Below are 18,883 nucleotides of genomic sequence, written 5' to 3'. Positions count from 1 at the left end.
CACATTGTACAGAGAGCACATAATAATCACCTACAATATTAGCATTAGTTACCTTCCTGCGACAGAGATGAGCATTAGTACTTTCACTTTCTCACTTTCTCCAGCTCCGTGCCCAGGAATCGGATCCTGTGCAGGGCAGCCACCCCTCCCCCTCCTCTCTCTGGTGAAGACGGCAGAAGACAGGACAGAGGAGGGGAGATTGCCCCCTGTAGTCTGGAGCCGGTGCAGGATGGGAGCACTGCAGCATACAAGTGAGTTTTGATAGGTGCATGCCCCTGCTTCTGGGGGAGGGCAGCTGCCCCCCCCTGGCCCTCGCTGGCTACGGCCATGATTCACACACAGCATTTTTGTGGATCCGTTTTTTGCAGTAAAATGCAGTGACTCTGGGCATCCCAGCAAAGTCAATGGGTTTCAAGATATGACATTCAGACACTCAGACACATCGTTCTGTGAGGATCCGTTTTTGGGCTCAAAAATGGATCCTCACAAAGAATGAGCATGTCAGTTTGTGCGGTGTTTTTCTAATCTGTTTTTGCTATTGAAAACATTATCTATGAGCTCAAAAACCTTTCAGGTGATGCGGTTTTTTAAAAAGCTGATTTGCTTTTGCAGCTGAAAAACGTATCCTCAAAAAACGCAGTAAAAACGCTGTGTGTGAATGTAGCCTTAGATCAGGAATAGAACAGCCATTTATAGGACATTTCATAACTTTCCCAAATACCTATGAAAAAATATTCAGCACATTCTGCATTGAACTACTGTACCCAATTTATTATTTCTTTTAGGAGTTGCATCATAAGAGAAAGAAAAGAAGTATGTATAGACAGGGATCCCCAACTTTTAATCATAAATTTTTCATAAAAATTTATGATTAAAAGTTGGTGATCCCTGTCTATACATACTTCTTTTCTTTCTCTTATGATGTAACTGCAATTGTCTGGTACGTGACGGGTTGAACACCATAGTATAGTATTACTATTATTGCTATTGTGGTGCCCTCCGTTTTTCTCCCTAATTATATTTTAGGAGTCGGAGTCGGTCCATTTTATACAGACTCCGACTCCACAGCCCTGCGTCCAACCCTGCCGAGAAGCAGCCCTGACTAAAAAAAGTGCGGGGGAAGGTTCCCGGACACTCTATGGCTGTTTTTTTTATTGTGGATCGGCCATGCTTATGCATGTTATTTCTTAAACCGCATTGCAGATCAGGCCATTGTCCAACTCTGTATTCATGAAATTAAATGCGCAAAGAAAGATGTTTGTGAGTCAAAGCACCACTGACAAGTGCGAGTTGATGTTGGACGGGCTGCCATTGCTTCTGCAACAAGCTCAATTACAGTACTTCCTGGGTGAAATGACATGCAGGGTAGATACGGTTTCCCTCTATGCCAGTCTTTTCACCGAGCTAAATACAACTCTTAGCAAAAAAAAGCTGTGGACTGGCTCCGTCCCGTCCCTGGTCACATTCACCTGTCCACGTGTTTGTGGTTAGGCGGTCCTTCCCAGTAAGTGCACTGGGGAGGGCACGGGTAATGTTGTGGGACCCGTGCTTGTGGAAGGTGGAGACGATAACGGGAGAAATAGTGGCGGCTGGGGACCGAGTATGGACACCTGGCCGCCGCCGGCATGAGGTTATGAAAAGCTTCCGCCTCCACGAGCCTAAAAGGCCATATTTCAAGTGCAAGCAGCTGCCCAGAATTCTGGCAGTTTAGTGTTGCGGCCTGTGGATGGGTGGGTGGCTGGCTGCATACTTGCGCTTGCATTCCAAGTAACAGAAAACTAAGCAGATGGTGGCCTCTATCATCATCATGGCCTCACCTCGGCACTATGAACTCTCCTGGAGGAGAAGCCAGGGCCCACCGGAGGAGTCTCCGGTTCTCTGGTGGGTCCGTCCAACCTTGCCGAGAAGCAGCCCTGGCTAAAGTGTAGGGGAAGGTTCCCGGACACTCTATGGCTGCTTTTTTAATGTGGATCGGCCATGCTTATGCATGTTATTTCTTAAACCGCATTGCAGATCAGGCCATTGTCCAACTCTGTATTCATGAAATTAAATGCGCAAAGAAAGGTGTTTATTAGGGTTGAGCAAGTATGTTCTGTCCGAATATGCTCGGGCCGAGCTCCGAGTATTTACAGCTGCTCGGTGATAAGGTTAAATCGCTCCCGTGTGCATGATTTGCAACTGTTTGACAGCTTTATTACATGTGAGGAATGTGTAAGAAATAGACATTCCTCACATGTAATAAAACTGTCAAACAGTTGCAAATCATGCACACGGGAGCGATTTAACCTTATCACCGAGCAGCTGTAAATACTCGGAGCTCGGCCCGAGCATACTTGGCGAAAGGGTTAATAGAACATACTCGCTCAACACTAATGTTTATGTGTCAAAGCACCACTGACAAGTGTGAGTTGATGTTGGACGGGCTGCCATTGCTTCTGTTGCATTAGAGGACTTCCTGGGAGAAATGACACCCAGGGTAGATATGGTTTCCCTCTATGCCAGTCCTTTCACTGAGCTAAATACAACTCTCAGCAAAAAAAGCTGTGGACTGGCTCTGTCCCGTCCCTGGTCACATTCACCTGTCCACGTGTTTGTGGTTAGGCGGTCCTTCCCAGTAAGTGCACTGGGGAGGACACGGGTAATGTTGTGGGACCCGTGCTTGTGGAAGGCGGAGATTACACCGGGAGAAACAGTGGCGGCTGGGGACTGAGTATGGACACCCAGCCGCCGGCATGAGGTTATGAAAAGCTTCTTCCTCCACGAGCCTAAAAGACCACATTTCAAGTGCAAGCAGCTGTCAAAAATTTGGCAGTATAGTATTGCAGCCTGTGGGTGGGTGGGTGACTGGCTGCATACGTGCGCTTGCATTCCAAGGAATGGGGTAGGGACAACTGAACGCTGCACTGGAACAAGGACGTGGACGGTGATTGTTGCAAGTCTGCAATGACAGGTGCATGGCGGGAGGCATCTTTGCATGCGCCAAGGATCACTTATGATGGGTACACTTTTAGGCAGTGACCTGGGAGTCAGAAATGCTTCCAGAGGTTTTCCCCATGCTGTTCCCGTGTCTTTTCAGCACTGTATGCATGTGTGTGATGATGTGTCACACACCACATGGCCAGATAAGGTTGTAAAATGTTAAAATGACATTTCCTGGTGAATGCATTTGTCTTTGTTGAAAGCAATGCAAAAGTGCAAAAACGTATCAAAAACGCTAAGTGTGAACATAGCCCAAGGTGTGGAGGAGTATTTTTGGTTTTGGTTATTTATTTTGCCTTATATACAAGTCATTACCCTGGAAAGGATGTTCCTTAATATATTTCCCAGGAAAATCCATTTTGTTTTTGTTTTTGTATGTTTTATTGTGAATCCGTAAAAGTGGCGTAATACTCTGACAACGTTGTTGACAGCAGTGACCTGGGAGTCAGAAATGCTTCCAGGGGTCTTCCCCATGCTGTTCCCATGTCATTTGAGCACAGTTCCCATCGATTTGGGCAATTTTTAGGCCCTCTGCAGACCGCCGGGGGAGCCGCCTGAAAAATGCTCGAGTTTCCCATAGACTTACATTGGGCTTGTTGCTCGGGTCGAGCACCCGAATATTCCAATTTGCTCGACACGAGCAACGAGTAACCGAGCATTTTAGTGCTCTCTCATCACTACTGTTGTGTATTTTAAATGTTTTTTTTTTAAATCTGTTAGAAAATGTTGGGGGGTAATTACTAGTGTTGAGCGAGCACTAAAATGCTCGGGTGCTCGAAGCTCGGGCCGAGCTCACTGTGATACTCGGGTGCTCGACCCGAGCAACGAGCCCAATGTTAGTCTATGGGAGACCCGAACATTTTTGCGGCGGCTCCCCCGGCAGTCTGTAGACAGCCTAAAAAGTGCCCAAAACGATAGTGACAGTGCTCAAATGACATGGGGACAGCATGGGGATCGCCCCTGGAAGCATTTCTGACCCCCAGGTCACTGCTGTCAACAACGTGGTCAGAGGTATTAGGCCACTTTTACAGGCTCACAATAAAACGTTCAAAAACGAAAGTGAAAGTGCTTTCCTGTGAAATATGTTAACCCCTTAACGACCATGGGTCCTTCTGTTTTTGTGTTTTCCTTTTTTGCTCCCCTTCTTCCCAAAGCCAGAACTTTTTTAATTTTCATTCAATATGGCCATGTGAGGGCTTATTTTTTGCGGGACGAGTTGTACTTTTAAACATCATCACTGGTTTTACCATATCGTGTGCTGGAAAATGGGAAAAAAATTCCAAGTGCCGTGAAACTGCAAAAAAAAATGCAATTCCACAGTTGTTCTTTGGGTCCTTTTTTTTACCACGTTCACAGATTGCTAAAACTGACCTGCCATCATTATTTTCCAGGTCGTTACGAGTTCATAGACACCAAACATGTATAGGTTCTTTTTTATTTAAGTGGTGAAAAAAAAATCCAAAGCTTGCTAAAAAAAACAAAAAAAAATGACGCCATTTTCCGAGACCCTTAGCTTCTCCATTTTTCGGGATCTGGGGCCAGGTGAGGGCTTATTTTTTGCGTGCCGGGCTGACGTTTTTATTGATACCATTTTGGGGTAGATCCGATGTTTTGATCGCCCGTTATTGCATTTTATTGCAAAGTTGTAGCGACCAAAAAAACTTAATTCTGGCGTTTAAAATTTTTTTCTCGTTACGCCGTTTACTGATTGTGTTAATTCTTCTTTTATATTGATAGATCGGGCGATTCTGAACGCGGCGATACCAAATATGTGTATGTGTTTTTTTTTTTTATATATATATATTTTATTTTGAATGGGGCGAAAGGGGGGTGACTTAAACTTTTATATATTTTTTATTTTTTTAAAAACTTTTTTTTACACTTTCTGCTTGCTTCTATAGTCTCCAGAGGAGACTAGAAGCAGCAGTTGTCTGATTGCTTCTACTGCATACAAGCGATGAGCAGATCGCTTGTATGCAGGAGAAATGCTCACTTGCTATGAGCGCTAACCACTAGGTGGCGCTCATAGCAATTGAGACATGACAACCACAGGCGTCTGCTGCAGACCCTGAGATGTCATGCCCACCCATTGGTGACCCGCGATCAAGTGACGGGGTCACTGATGGCCGGGGCTTAGGACTCACGGAAGCGTGAGTTAAATGCCACTGTCAGAGATTTAACATATTAACAGCCGCGGGTGGATTGCGATTCCAATAATCAGCTGACATGTGCTCGCTTCAGTGCGGGCTCACCGCCGGAGCCCCCACTGAACCGGCCTTCCCGACCTGGTGCGTACTATTACTGACCAGGTCGGAAAGGGGTTAAGGAACATCCTTTCCAGGGTAAAGACTTGTGTATAAGGTAAAATAAATAACCAAAAACAAAAATACTCCTCCACACCTTGGGCTATGTTCACAAGTAGCATTTTTTATGCGTTTTTGCACGTTTGTATTGCTTTCAACCGTGACAAATGCATTCACCGGGAAATGTCATTTTAACATTTTACAACCTTATCTGGCCATGTGCTGTGTGACACATGCATACAGTGCTAAAAAGACATGGGAACACCATGGGGAAGACCCCTGGAAGCATCTCTGACACCCAGGTCACTGCCTAAAAGTGTGCCCATCAGAAGTGATCCTTGCCGCATCAGAAGATGCAGACTTGCAACTATCCCCGTGCAAGTCCTTGTCCCAGGGCAGTGTTCAATTGTACCTCCCCCATAACTTGCAATACAAGCGCAAGTATGCAGCCTGCCACCCTCCCCCCAGGCTGCAATACCATACTGCTAGCTTGCTTGCACTTGAAATTGGGCCTTTTAAGCATGTGGAGGTGGAATCTGGCCACCACATCATGGCTGCGTCAGTAGCCTGGTATTCATACTCAGTCCCCAGCCGCCCGGCGGCCGGGTATCCACGCTTGGTCCCCAGCCGCCAGGGGGCGGCCGGGTGTCCATACTCAGTCCCCAGCCGCCCCGCGGCCGGGTGCCCACACACAGTCCCCAGCCGCGTGGGGGTGGCCGGGTGTCCATAAACGGTCCCCAGCCGCCCCTATTTGTCCCGGTGCGCCTTATACATAAGCGCGCATACCAAAACATTACCTGTGCCCTCCCCAGTGCATTTAGTGGGAAGGACAGCTTAACCACAAACAGGTGGACAAGTGAATGTGGCCAGGAATGGTCCATCTCACTGACGCCTTCACACTGGGTTAATATTGTGGAAGCCGGGACACAGTTGGACACTGGGATGCAACACGTCCTCCAGACATAGAGGATTGCAGGTCCTGGGTCAATCAGGCTTCAACACAAAGTTCAGAAGGTAGACAGCAGCAGTGGTCGGCCTCCTACACAACGAGTAAATTATTCATGATCATGAGGCCATCCACCTCCTTAGCTTTCTGTTCCTTGGAATGCAAGCGCATGTATGTAGTAGCAGCTAGGCCTGAGGTGGTCAGCGTTTTGGCGCATATTCTACCTCCTTCGAGGATTGCTGGATGTTTTCCTGCTACTATCCCAGTTCTATGACTCCTGTTAAAACAAAGCTTCAGGTGATGAATGATGGATGAGGTGGTGGCAAAGGAGAAAGAGCAGGAGGAACAGGGACCATTCACATCAATATCAGGCCAGCCAACCACACATGTCTTGTAGGATATGTTTCCGTACCAAAAGGAGCGGTTCAGCTACACAGTTATAAGGCATACAGTGAATGCAATGCCTACCAAAAATTTCGAGGCACTCCAATGCCCCTTGGAAGTGACATGGAGGTCAGAGGGCCTTAACTAAACCGTTTATTCCATTTATAGCAACTGGGTCTCCTGTACACTGTTGGCCTAAGCAGGGAATGGAAGGCTTTCCAAAAATTATTAGGCACTGCAATGCCCCTTGAAACAGACGTGGATTACAGCGTATTAAAAACCTTCTACCCATTATTGGGGAGTGGGTCTCCCTTAGTGTTCGCCTATGCATTGAAAAGCAAAAGCTGACAAAAATTAGGAGGAAATGCAATGCCCGTTGCAAGAGTCGTGGAGGTTAGAGGTAATTAAAAACAACATGTCAATGCCCCTTGGAAGAGCTGTGGAGTTCAGAGTGGTTTAACAAGACGGTTTTAATGCCCCTTAGAAGAGACGTGGAGTTCAGAGTGGTTTAACAAGACAGTTTTAATGCCCCTTGGAAGAGATGTGGAGGTCACAGTAGCTTAACAAGATGGTTTTAATGCCCCTTGGAAGAGACATGGAGTTCAGAGTGGTTTAACAAGACAGTTTTAATGCCCCTTGGAAGAGTGGTGGAGGTTACAGTGGAATAAAAAGACAATATCAATGCCCCGTGGAAGAGACGTGGAGGTCAAAGTAGCTTAACAAGACGGTTTTAATGCCCCTTGGAAGAGTGGTGGAGGTCGCAGTGGAATAAAAAGACAATATCAACGCCCTGTGGAAGAGACGTGGAGGTCACAGTAGCTTAACAAGACGTTTTTAATGCCCCTTGGAAGAGTGGTGGAGGTCGCAGTAGAATAAAAAGACAATATTAAAGACCCTTGGAAGAGACGTGGAGGTCACAGTAGCTTAACAAGACGATTTTAATGCCCCTTACAAGAGCCATGCAGTGCAGCATATTAAAAACATTATTCCCATTATTGGAGAGTGGGTCTCCCATAGTCTTTGCTATGCCTTCCAAGCAAAAGCTGCCAAAAATTAGGAAGGGGGAACTTGCAATGTCCCTTACAAGAGCCATGCAGTACAGCATATTAAAAACATTATTCCCATTATTGGGGAGTGGGTCTCCCATAGTCTTTGCCTATGCCTTCCAAGCAAAAGCTGCAAAAAATTAGGACAGAGGAACTTGCAATGCTGGCAACATGGACCACGGTCACCCTGGTGGTATACTGGTCGTGGAGGCTGAGGATAAGGAGAAGAGCAAAAAACAGCCGAAATGAGGAAGCGTATACCCATGTGTGGGTGTGAAGCGATGCATGGGAATACACCTCCCGAAATAACACAGTGGATTTGACTTTATGTTACTCTGCTGTCATTTGGTGGTGATGAGAAGTCTGGCCCAATCCAGCCCTTGTTCATTTTGATAAGGGTCAGCTTGTCAGCATTGTCAGTTGACAGGCGAGTGCGCTAATCAGTTATAATTCCCCCAGCGGCACTAAAAACACGCTCCGATAACACGCTAGCGGCAGGGCAGGCCAGGACCTCCAAGGCATACAGAGTGAGTTCATTCCAAGTGTCCAGCTTGGATACCCAATAATTAAAAGGCACAGAGAAATCACGGAGGACGCTGGTACGATCGGCAAGGTACTCCCTCACCATCTTTTGAAACTTTCCACTCCTTGTGAGAGTACCCCGCGCCTCAGGGCCTGTAAGCTGGGCGGGTGTCAGAAAACTGTCCCAGAACGTTGACAGTGTTCCCCTGCCTCTGCTGGATTGGAGTTGCATCTCTCTCGCCTGTACGCCTTGGTTGGGCAACGAACTGTGACCTCTGCCGCTAGCGTGTTCAGATGGGAATTTTTTTAAGAGTTCTGCAGCAAGGGCCTTCTGGTATTGCCCCATTTTTGTAGACCTCTCCACCTCAGGAATAAGAGAGTGAAAGTTCTCTTTGTAGCGGGGGTCTACAAGTGTCACCAACCAGTAGAGATGAGCGTTGTTCTACTCGAACTGTTCGCCAATCTCAAATTCGAGCTGTTTTGGGCGGTGTTCGAGCCGGTCGGCGAACACGAACAATTTGAGAAAAATTCGGCTGTTCGAGGTTATGTTCGATAACTGTTCGTGCACCAAAATCATAACTGGATTTTTTCTCAGTAATGATGAAAATTAATGTTAATACGCACTTTGAGTGTACAGCGGGGCGGGGGGAGGGGCAGGGGATGGATCTCTGCAGGAACAATGAAGATCTCCATTTTTTTTTCTCTTTCCCGCATTTGCAGTGGGGAGGTGCAATCTGTCAGCCTATCAGCAGCGCACACACGAAGCGAAGTGCTTTTTTTCACACAAGCAAGGGCATGTGTGATTGGCAGTGTATGTCACATGTCCTTGCCCTATAAGACCAAGCCATTTTCCCCGTCGCCACCATTTTCTCACTGCTGCAGCTGCGTGTTAGACGGCACCGCTGTTGCTGTGTGCGCTATGCCTTGTTAATTTCAAGCCAATTTTCGCACAAATATACAGATAGCTTGGGAGTAGGGAATAGTTGTGATTGCAGTCCTTTTAAGGACTAGGTTACAGCATTTCCTACGACTTTTATCAGGCAGGTCTGTGCTCTTAAATAGATAGATTGTGGGAGTAAAGACTAATTGTAATTGGAGTCCTTTTCAGGACTAGGTTACATCAGTTCCTATCAGTTTTTGCCAGGCAGGTCTGTGCCAGTGCTGTGCAAGTTTTTTTCACAGCATTTGGCTGAATCTAGCAAAGCTAATCCTTTTTGGCCTACTGCAGAGTGTGTTAGTCAGTGGAGTAGCCTATCTGTGTTGCAAGATATACCACCTGTGTATAGAATACCAATTTTTTTACTGCACCTAGTGAAGTAAAATCTTTTGGGCATAGCATCATTCTATTAGTCCATCTATACTGACCTCCATCAGGTTGCAAACTGAATATAATTTTTTTCTGCATCTAGCTCTGAAAAAATATTTGGGCTTCTAGCGGTGTGTGGGACTTGGTCTATTAGTCCATCTATACTGACCTCCATCAGGTTGCAAATTAAAAATAATTTTTTTCTGCATCTAGCTCTGAAAAAATATTTGGGCTTCTAGCAGTGTGTGGGACTTGGTCTATTAGTCCATCTATACTGGCCTCCATCAGGTTGCAAATTAAAAATAATTTTTTTCTGCATCTAGCTCTGAAAAAATATTTGGGCTTCTAGCAGTGTGTGGGACTTGGTCTATTAGTCCATCTATACTGACCTCCATCAGGTTGCAAATTAAAAATAATTTTTTTCTTCATTTATCTCTGAAAAAATATTTGGGCTTCTAGCAGCGTGTGGGACTTGTTCTATTAGTCCATCTATACTGACCTCCATCAGGTTGCAAATTAAAAATAATTTTTTTCTGCATCTAGCTCTGAAAAAATATTTGGGCTTCTAGCAGTGTGTGGGACTTGGTCTATTAGTCCATCTATACTGACCTCCATCAGGTTGCAAATTAAAAATAATTTTTTTCTGCATCTAGCTCTGAAAAAATATTTGGGCTTCTAGCAGTGTGTGGGACTTGGTCTATTAGTCCATCTATACTGACCTCCATCAGGTTGCAAATTAAAAATAATTTTTTTCTTCATTTATCTCTGAAAAAATATTTGGGCTTCTAGCAGCGTGTGGGACTTGTTCTATTAGTCCATCTATACTGACCTCCATCAGGTTGCAAATTAAAAATAATTTTTTTCTGCATGTAGCTCTGAAAAAATATTTGGGCTTCTAGCAGTGTGTGGGACTTGGTCTATTAGTCCATCTATACTGACCTCCATCAGGTTGCAAATTAAAAATAATTTTTTTCTGCATCTAGCTCTGAAAAAATATTTGGGCTTCTAGCAGTGTGTGGGACTTGGTCTATTAGTCCATCTATACTGACCTCCATCAGGTTGCAAATTGAATAAAAAAATTTTCTGCATCTAGCTCTGAAAAAATATTTGGGCTTCTAGCAGTGTGTGGGACTTGGTCTATTAGTCCATCTATACTGACCTCCATCAGGTTGCAAATTGAATAAAAAAATTTTCTGCATCTAGCTCTGAAAAAATATTTGGGCTTCTAGCAGTGTGTGGGACTTGGTCTATTAGTCCATCTATACTGACCTCCATCAGGTTGTAAATTAAAAATAATTTTTTTCTGCATCTAGCTCTGAAAAAATATTTGGGCTTCTAGCGGTGTGTGGGACTTGGTCTATTAGTCCATCTATACTGACCTCCATCAGGTTGCAAATTAAAAATAATTTTTTTCTGCATCTAGCTCTGAAAAAATATTTGGGCTTCTAGCAGTGTGTGGGACTTGGTCTATTAGTCCATCTATACTGACCTCCATCAGGTTGCAAATTAAAAATATTTTTTTTCTGCATCTAGCTCTGAAAAAATATTTGGGCTTCTAGCAGTGTGTGGGACTTGGTCTATTAGTCCATCTATACTGACCTCCATCAGGTTGCAAATTAAAAATAATTTTTTTCTTCATTTATCTCTGAAAAAATATTTGGGCTTCTAGCAGCGTGTGGGACTTGTTCTATTAGTCCATCTATACTGACCTCCATCAGGTTGCAAATTAAAAATAATTTTTTTCTGCATCTAGCTCTGAAAAAATATTTGGGCTTCTAGCAGTGTGTGGGACTTGGTCTATTAGTCCATCTATACTGACCTCCATCAGGTTGCAAATTAAAAATAATTTTTTTCTGCATCTAGCTCTGAAAAAATATTTGGGCTTCTAGCAGTGTGTGGGACTTGGTCTATTAGTCCATCTATACTGACCTCCATCAGGTTGCAAATTAAAAATAATTTTTTTCTTCATTTATCTCTGAAAAAATATTTGGGCTTCTAGCAGCGTGTGGGACTTGTTCTATTAGTCCATCTATACTGACCTCCATCAGGTTGCAAATTAAAAATAATTTTTTTCTGCATCTAGCTCTGAAAAAATATTTGGGCTTCTAGCAGTGTGTGGGACTTGGTCTATTAGTCCATCTATACTGACCTCCATCAGGTTGCAAATTAAAAATAATTTTTTTCTGCATCTAGCTCTGAAAAAATATTTGGGCTTCTAGCGGTGTGTGGGACTTGGTCTATTAGTCCATCTATACTGACCTCCATCAGGTTGCAAATTAAAAATAATTTTTTTCTGCATCTAGCTCTGAAAAAATATTTGGGCTTCTAGCAGTGTGTGGGACTTGGTCTATTAGTCCATCTATACTGACCTCCATCAGGTTGCAAATTAAAAATAATTTTTTTCTTCATTTATCTCTGAAAAAATATTTGGGCTTCTAGCAGCGTGTGGGACTTGTTCTATTAGTCCATCTATACTGACCTCCATCAGGTTGCAAATTAAAAATAATTTTTTTCTGCATCTAGCTCTGAAAAAATATTTGGGCTTCTAGCAGTGTGTGGGACTTGGTCTATTAGTCCATCTATACTGACCTCCATCAGGTTGCAAATTAAAAATAATTTTTTTCTGCATCTAGCTCTGAAAAAATATTTGGGCTTCTAGCAGTGTGTGGGACTTGGTCTATTAGTCCATCTATACTGACCTCCATCAGGTTGCAAATTAAAAATAATTTTTTTCTTCATTTATCTCTGAAAAAATATTTGGGCTTCTAGCAGCGTGTGGGACTTGTTCTATTAGTCCATCTATACTGACCTCCATCAGGTTGCAAATTAAAAATAATTTTTTTCTGCATGTAGCTCTGAAAAAATATTTGGGCTTCTAGCAGTGTGTGGGACTTGGTCTATTAGTCCATCTATACTGACCTCCATCAGGTTGCAAATTAAAAATAATTTTTTTCTGCATCTAGCTCTGAAAAAATATTTGGGCTTCTAGCAGTGTGTGGGACTTGGTCTATTAGTCCATCTATACTGACCTCCATCAGGTTGCAAATTGAATAAAAAAATTTTCTGCATCTAGCTCTGAAAAAATATTTGGGCTTCTAGCAGTGTGTGGGACTTGGTCTATTAGTCCATCTATACTGACCTCCATCAGGTTGCAAATTGAATAAAAAAATTTTCTGCATCTAGCTCTGAAAAAATATTTGGGCTTCTAGCAGTGTGTGGGACTTGGTCTATTAGTCCATCTATACTGACCTCCATCAGGTTGCAAATTAAAAATAATTTTTTTCTGCATCTAGCTCTGAAAAAATATTTGGGCTTCTAGCAGTGTGTGGGACTTGGTCTATTAGTCCATCTATACTGACCTCCATCAGGTTGCAAATTAAAAATAATTTTTTTCTTCATTTATCTCTGAAAAAATATTTGGGCTTCTAGCAGCGTGTGGGACTTGTTCTATTAGTCCATCTATACTGACCTCCATCAGGTTGCAAATTAAAAATAATTTTTTTCTGCATCTAGCTCTGAAAAAATATTTGGGCTTCTAGCAGTGTGTGGGACTTGGTCTATTAGTCCATCTATACTGACCTCCATCAGGTTGCAAATTAAAAATAATTTTTTTCTGCATCTAGCTCTGAAAAAATATTTGGGCTTCTAGCGGTGTGTGGGACTTGGTCTATTAGTCCATCTATACTGACCTCCATCAGGTTGCAAATTAAAAATAATTTTTTTCTGCATCTAGCTCTGAAAAAATATTTGGGCTTCTAGCAGTGTGTGGGACTTGGTCTATTAGTCCATCTATACTGACCTCCATCAGGTTGCAAATTAAAAATAATTTTTTTCTTCATTTATCTCTGAAAAAATATTTGGGCTTCTAGCAGCGTGTGGGACTTGTTCTATTAGTCCATCTATACTGACCTCCATCAGGTTGCAAATTAAAAATAATTTTTTTCTGCATCTAGCCCAGCCAATAGTTTTGGCCTAATACCACAGTTTGGCCACTCAGCTCTGCTCGGTTACCATCCATTGTTTTTTTGTGCAAACAACTCCAGAGTTGTGAATTAGTTAACCACCAAAATGAGTGGAAAAAGGCCTGCTGCTGGTGGAAAGGGGAATAGGCGTGTTGGGAAGGGGAAAAAAGGTTGTGTCCGTGGGGTAGGTGCAGAAGAAAGACCATCTTCCAGCCAAACTAAAATGTCTACTTCTTTTAGCGGACAATGTGATAAGATCCCTTTCTTACGGCCACGCCAATCGCTACAAATTCCAGATGAGGCACAAAAACAGCAGGTGCTTCAACGGATATCAAGTGCTCCTTTAAGTGGGCTCTCCTCCACATCAACTTCAACATCACAAATACTCCAGTCCTCAAAGGTGTCACCCAAATCGCACTTGCTTCCTCACAGCTCCCAAATCTCCAGCTGCCCGTCTGAGTATGAGGTAGAACAGATGGTTGAGTCTGCAGAGCTGTTTACTCATACTATAGCCTGGGAATCAGAGGTCGACTCCAGCGCTTCTGTGAATCCAGACGAGGAAATGATCTGCACTGATGCCCAGAATCTTTATGAGTCGGATCCAGGACCAGACGCAGAAGGTTCTGACCATAATGTAGACCCTCATTCCCAAACTGTAACTCCTGTTGGTGGAGACAATGAGGAAGACGATGATAAGACTCAAATACCTGATTGGAGCGACAACTTTAGTTTTTTGTCAGGGCAGGAACAGGTTGGCTCTGAGGACGACGGGTGTGATAACGCACAGGGTGATGATGATGAGGTCGGAGATCCCACTTACTGTCAACCCACAGTCAGCCAAGAGATGAGGTCAGCAGAGGAGGTGGAGGAAGATGCTAGTGACGACGAGGTCAGGTTGCGCCTTCCTGGACAGAGACGTAGTACTGGAAGCACGTCAACAACTGCATCCTCAAACACAACTCTGCCTCTCACCACAAGTCGTGGTGGCTCTTCAGGTCGCATGGGTGCTAAGCCTTGCATAGCCTGGGCATTTTTTCAGATCGATAAAGATGACCCAACTCGTGTTATCTGTAACATTTGTCAGCAAAAGCTAAGTAGAGGCCAAAAAATACATAGTTTGAGTACTTCATGCATGAACCGGCACATGGACATGAAGCATAAGTTGCAGTGGGAAGCTCAGTGTGCTACAATGCAGCCTAGCCGGCCGGGCCAATCACCGTCTGCCATATCTTGTGCATCCGCGGCCTCTTCATCCTCTGTGACTGGGGGGACAGCAGTCACACCTGTTTTGGGGCGCAGACCTGCCACCTCTTTACCCGCAACAGCCAGCGTGATTGGCAGGTCATCATTTTCTTTGGAGGTGGTAACACCAGCTGGTGTTGAGCGCTGTCCGACATCGATAGCACCACCTTTGGATCAAGGCAACCTAACATGTCCGCCTGCATCTTCCTCACAGACCGGCAGTTTGCCGGGGACACCCTTATCAACCCCGTCTAAGCACAATAGCCAGCCCTCGGTCCCTCAGATGTGGACAAGTAAAAGACCATTTCCTCCTAGCCATGAGAAAGCTAAGAGGTTGAATTTCACCATCTGCAAGCTCTTGGCTACAGAAATGCTGCCTTTCCGCCTGGTGGACACAGAGGATTTTCGAGACCTTATGTCCGTCGCAGTGCCCCAGTACCAGATGCCCAGTCGGCACTACTTCTCAAAGAAAGGTGTGCCTGCGCTCCACCAGCATGTCGCACACAACATCACCGCTTCTTTGAGAAACTCTGTGTGTGACAGGGTGCATTTCACCACAGACATTTGGACGAGTAGGCATGGACAGGGGCGTTACATGTCGCTGACTGGGCACTGGGTAACTATGGTGACAGCAGGACAAGGGGCTGCTGTCCAAGTCTTGCCGTCCCCACGAGTTGTGCGTCAATCCTCTTTATGTCAAAGTTCCTCCACTGCTTCTGCCTCCTCAACCTCCTCTCGGTCTTCCACCTGCACCCAAAGCCTGTCTGGTCATGCCACAAGCTTTCTAACTGCGCAGAAGGGATCCTGCACACCTCCTTACTATGCTGGCAGTAGGGCTCAACGTCATCAGGCGGTTTTTACATTGAAATGTCTGGGAAATGTGAGTCACACAGCTGAGGAGTTGTGGTCAGCTCTAGAGAACCAATTTCATGAATGGTTGTCTCCACTGGACCTGAAACCAGGGAAGGCCGTGTGCGACAATGCTGCAAACCTGGGTGCGGCCCTTCGCCGGGGCAATGTCACACACGTGCCTTGTATGGCTCACGTGTTGAACCTGGTTGTCCAGCAATTTTTAGCCCACTATCCCAGACTAGATGGCCTTCTGCAGAGGGCACGATCGCTGTGTGCTCACTTCCGCCGTTCGCATCCCGCAGCTCAGCGACTTACATCTCTACAGAAGTCGTTGGGCCTGCCACTTCACCGGCTAAAATGCGATGTGCCTACCCGGTGGAATTCAACTCTGCACATGTTGCAGCGACTGTGGCAGCACCGACAAGCCCTGGTGCAATACGTTCTGACGTATAGCCTGGGCCAACGAGATTCAGAGGTGGGGCAAATCACGCTGGAGGAGTGGTCTCAGATCAGGAACCTATGCACCCTTCTGCACAGTTTTGAAATGGCGACGAAGATGTTTAGTGCTGACGATGCCATTATCAGCATGACTATTCCGGTGATTTACATGCTGGAGCACATGTTAAACAGAATTCGGAGTCAGGTGGTGGCACAAGAGGAGGTGGAGGAAGTAGAGGAGGAGGAGTTGTATGCGGAAGGGCTAACATCTGCAAGGTCCAGACGGTCGGCAGCACCAAGGCGGCAGGCATGTGAGGGTGGGGGAGATGGTTTTACCAGGGCGCATGGTAGCAGCCAAACTAGTGAGGAAGGTGCAGGAGCCCAGGAAGAAGTGGAGGACGAACTGATGGAAGACTCATCAGATGAGGGAGACCTTGATCACATTTCTGTTGTGCGAGGTTGGGGGGAGAGGACAGAGGAAGGAAGCATGATTGTTACCTCGCCACCAACACAACAGGGACTTGGTGCTCCTGGATGCGCAACACACATGAGTGCCTTCTTGCTGCACTACCTGCAACATGACCCTCGAATTGTGAGAATTAGAAATAATCCTGACTACTGGGTTGCCACACTGTTAGATCCCCGGTACAAAAGTAAATTTGCAGAAATTATTCCTGCCATAGAAAGAGATGCACGCATGCAGGAGTATCAGCAGAGACTGTTGCAGAATCTTACATGTGCTTTTCCACAAAATACCAGTGGTGCACGTAGTGAATAGTGTTGAGCCACCCCCGTAGTGTTCTAGTTCGGTTCGGTTCGTCGAATACCCGTGTGTTCGCCGAACTGTTCGTCGAACTGTTCGTCGAACACCTTCGAACACCGTTAAAACCAATGGCAGGCAAACAAAAACACATAGAAACACATAGAAAACACCTTCAAAGGTGTCCAAAAGCTGACAAACTGCTCAGAAGACACAACTAACACATGGAAAAGTGACAAGTACATATAGTCATGCGAAAAGAAAAGAGGTGGAGGAGTAAAAGGAGGGGGAGACACAGATATAGGCATGTCATGCCCTTCTAAAATCCAAAAAGTGAGAAGCCGAGACGGCCAGTCCGCTCCTGCCCGTGCCACCTCCGTGTCGCCGGGTTTGTGCCAGAGCCGCGGTGAACCCTGACGGCCAGCCCCCCTCTCCCAATACTGGTGCCTGTCCGCTGGTGGGTCGAGAGAGCCCCCCTGTGGTGGAGGCAGCTCTAAGCTTTTTAATTTAAATTGTCCCTCTAATTTGAATGAATACACTTTAAATCCATTTACAAGGATCTATTGGAGGGCAAGTCTCATGCCAGCAGCCGCGTAATTCCAGCTCCAGTAGCGTCCACTAAAGCTGCTGCAGTTAAAAAGCTTTTATAAGGATCGAGCTCGGCTGTCCACCGCAAGGCATCCTAGTGCCAGTCCCAGCCCCTATGCCTTGGGGTGCCTCCTGATGCTCTTCACTAAGTATCCCGTGGTCCCGAAGCATTTCCTTTGAAAAAATTAAGTGTCCAAACTACAGGTGGTGTAGCTTGCTTAACAGCCGGGATAATCCGCTGACTAGCAGACACTGCTACTAGGCACAAAGTATTTCCTGGGCTAGATGCAGTTAAAAATTTGTAAGTAGATACTCTCGTTGGATGCTGAGAAAGCATTCCATAGAGTCTCCTGGCACGCCATATATGATTCTCTTAAAAAGCTTGGGGTAGGGGTCTAGGGGACCCTTTTATAGCCAAAATCACGGCCCTGTATCACAATACGTCACCTAGGCTGAAGATAAATGGAACTGTAGCACCGGGGGCTCGGTTGCTACAGACGTATTGCACCTCACCCAGAGGTGTGATATCTCACTCTCAGATAAGGATGGAGTGTGGATCAGGACCCGACACCTGCATGCATTACACCACATTGCCGTGGGGCAGGGCGACCAATATGCCCCTGAGATGGGCATGACAGTCCCTGTCCCTGGCTGGAGTGGGGGGAGGGAACACTGAGGAAGGGGAACCCTGCAGTGCAGGAGCAGGGAGGAAGCAGTTCCTGGGTGCATTGAGAAGGGAGTATAAAAGGTGGGCACCATCTTAGTTCAGTGCAGAGAAGTCTGAGCAGAAGTGGCAGGGAGCAGGGGCTCTGCATGAGCTCTGCTCCGGAGGCGGGCCTAGTAACAGAGGCCCAGGCCTGCAAGAGGGAGAAGGAAGGAAGAGGAGCGGAGAAGGCTCCAGGAACGAGGAATGAAGGGATCCCAGGGGTGCGGACGGGCGAGTCGCCACCGCACGCCCGAATCCACCTGCGTGGAGGGGTCAGGTCAAAGGGGGAGACCGGTCCCCGAACTAGTGGAGGCAGAAAACGACCCTCAGCTAGAAACCGGAGGCTCTGACATTTTATGTGGCGCAGCCCCTTGCTCCACCCGCTAGGAAGGCACCACATAGGGTCAGGGAAACTGGCGCCAAGTTTACCAAGAGGAGGCCCGAGGCAGCCGGACAGAAGTGTTGGTAAGAAAGGCCAGACAAAGGACACACAAAGGGGGTCCTGTGAAGCGCTCCAAAGTTATCTGGGAGTTGTCTGAGCCCCTCACCTGGTGAGCACAGTACGACGTGGGCAGCCGTTACCTGCAGACGTGGTCTGGATAATAAGAACTGTGAGTAAAGGCCCTGAACTGCATCACTGACTCCGTGTCGTTACTGCTGCTGCCCTGCACCATCACCCCCATCCTCCGCATACACTGCCCTGAGGCTATACTCCTCCCGTGGGGAGTTATGCTACGCTCTGCTGCACCCACAACACCAGCCTTAGCGGTCTGCCCTGTAGCGGCGGTTCACTCTGACCGCAATCCACGGGTGGCGTAGTCGGACATTTAAACATCAAAACCACATAAA

The 18,883-nt window shown here is 46.0% G+C and overlaps 1 long non-coding RNA gene across 1 annotated transcript in view; it reads left to right on the top strand.

The window, feature by feature from the left end:
* LOC141153555 (uncharacterized) overlaps window positions 1–18,883 on the top strand; it is a 133,317-nt gene that overhangs the window by 84,147 nt on the left and 30,287 nt on the right. Inside the window, exon 2 of the long non-coding RNA XR_012247320.1 lies at window positions 105–251. This is a non-coding gene — a long non-coding RNA (uncharacterized lncRNA). The remainder of the gene's footprint in view (window positions 1–104; window positions 252–18,883) is intronic.

Source organism: Phyllobates terribilis, unplaced genomic scaffold, assembly GCF_046119375.1.
Source record: "Phyllobates terribilis strain yellow unplaced genomic scaffold, ASM4611937v1 Scaffold_1__5_contigs__length_1240528914, whole genome shotgun sequence".
Taxonomy (NCBI): domain Eukaryota; kingdom Metazoa; phylum Chordata; class Amphibia; order Anura; family Dendrobatidae; genus Phyllobates; species Phyllobates terribilis.
Note: the sequence above shows the minus strand (reverse complement) of the source record. Positions and strands in the feature narration are given on the sequence as shown.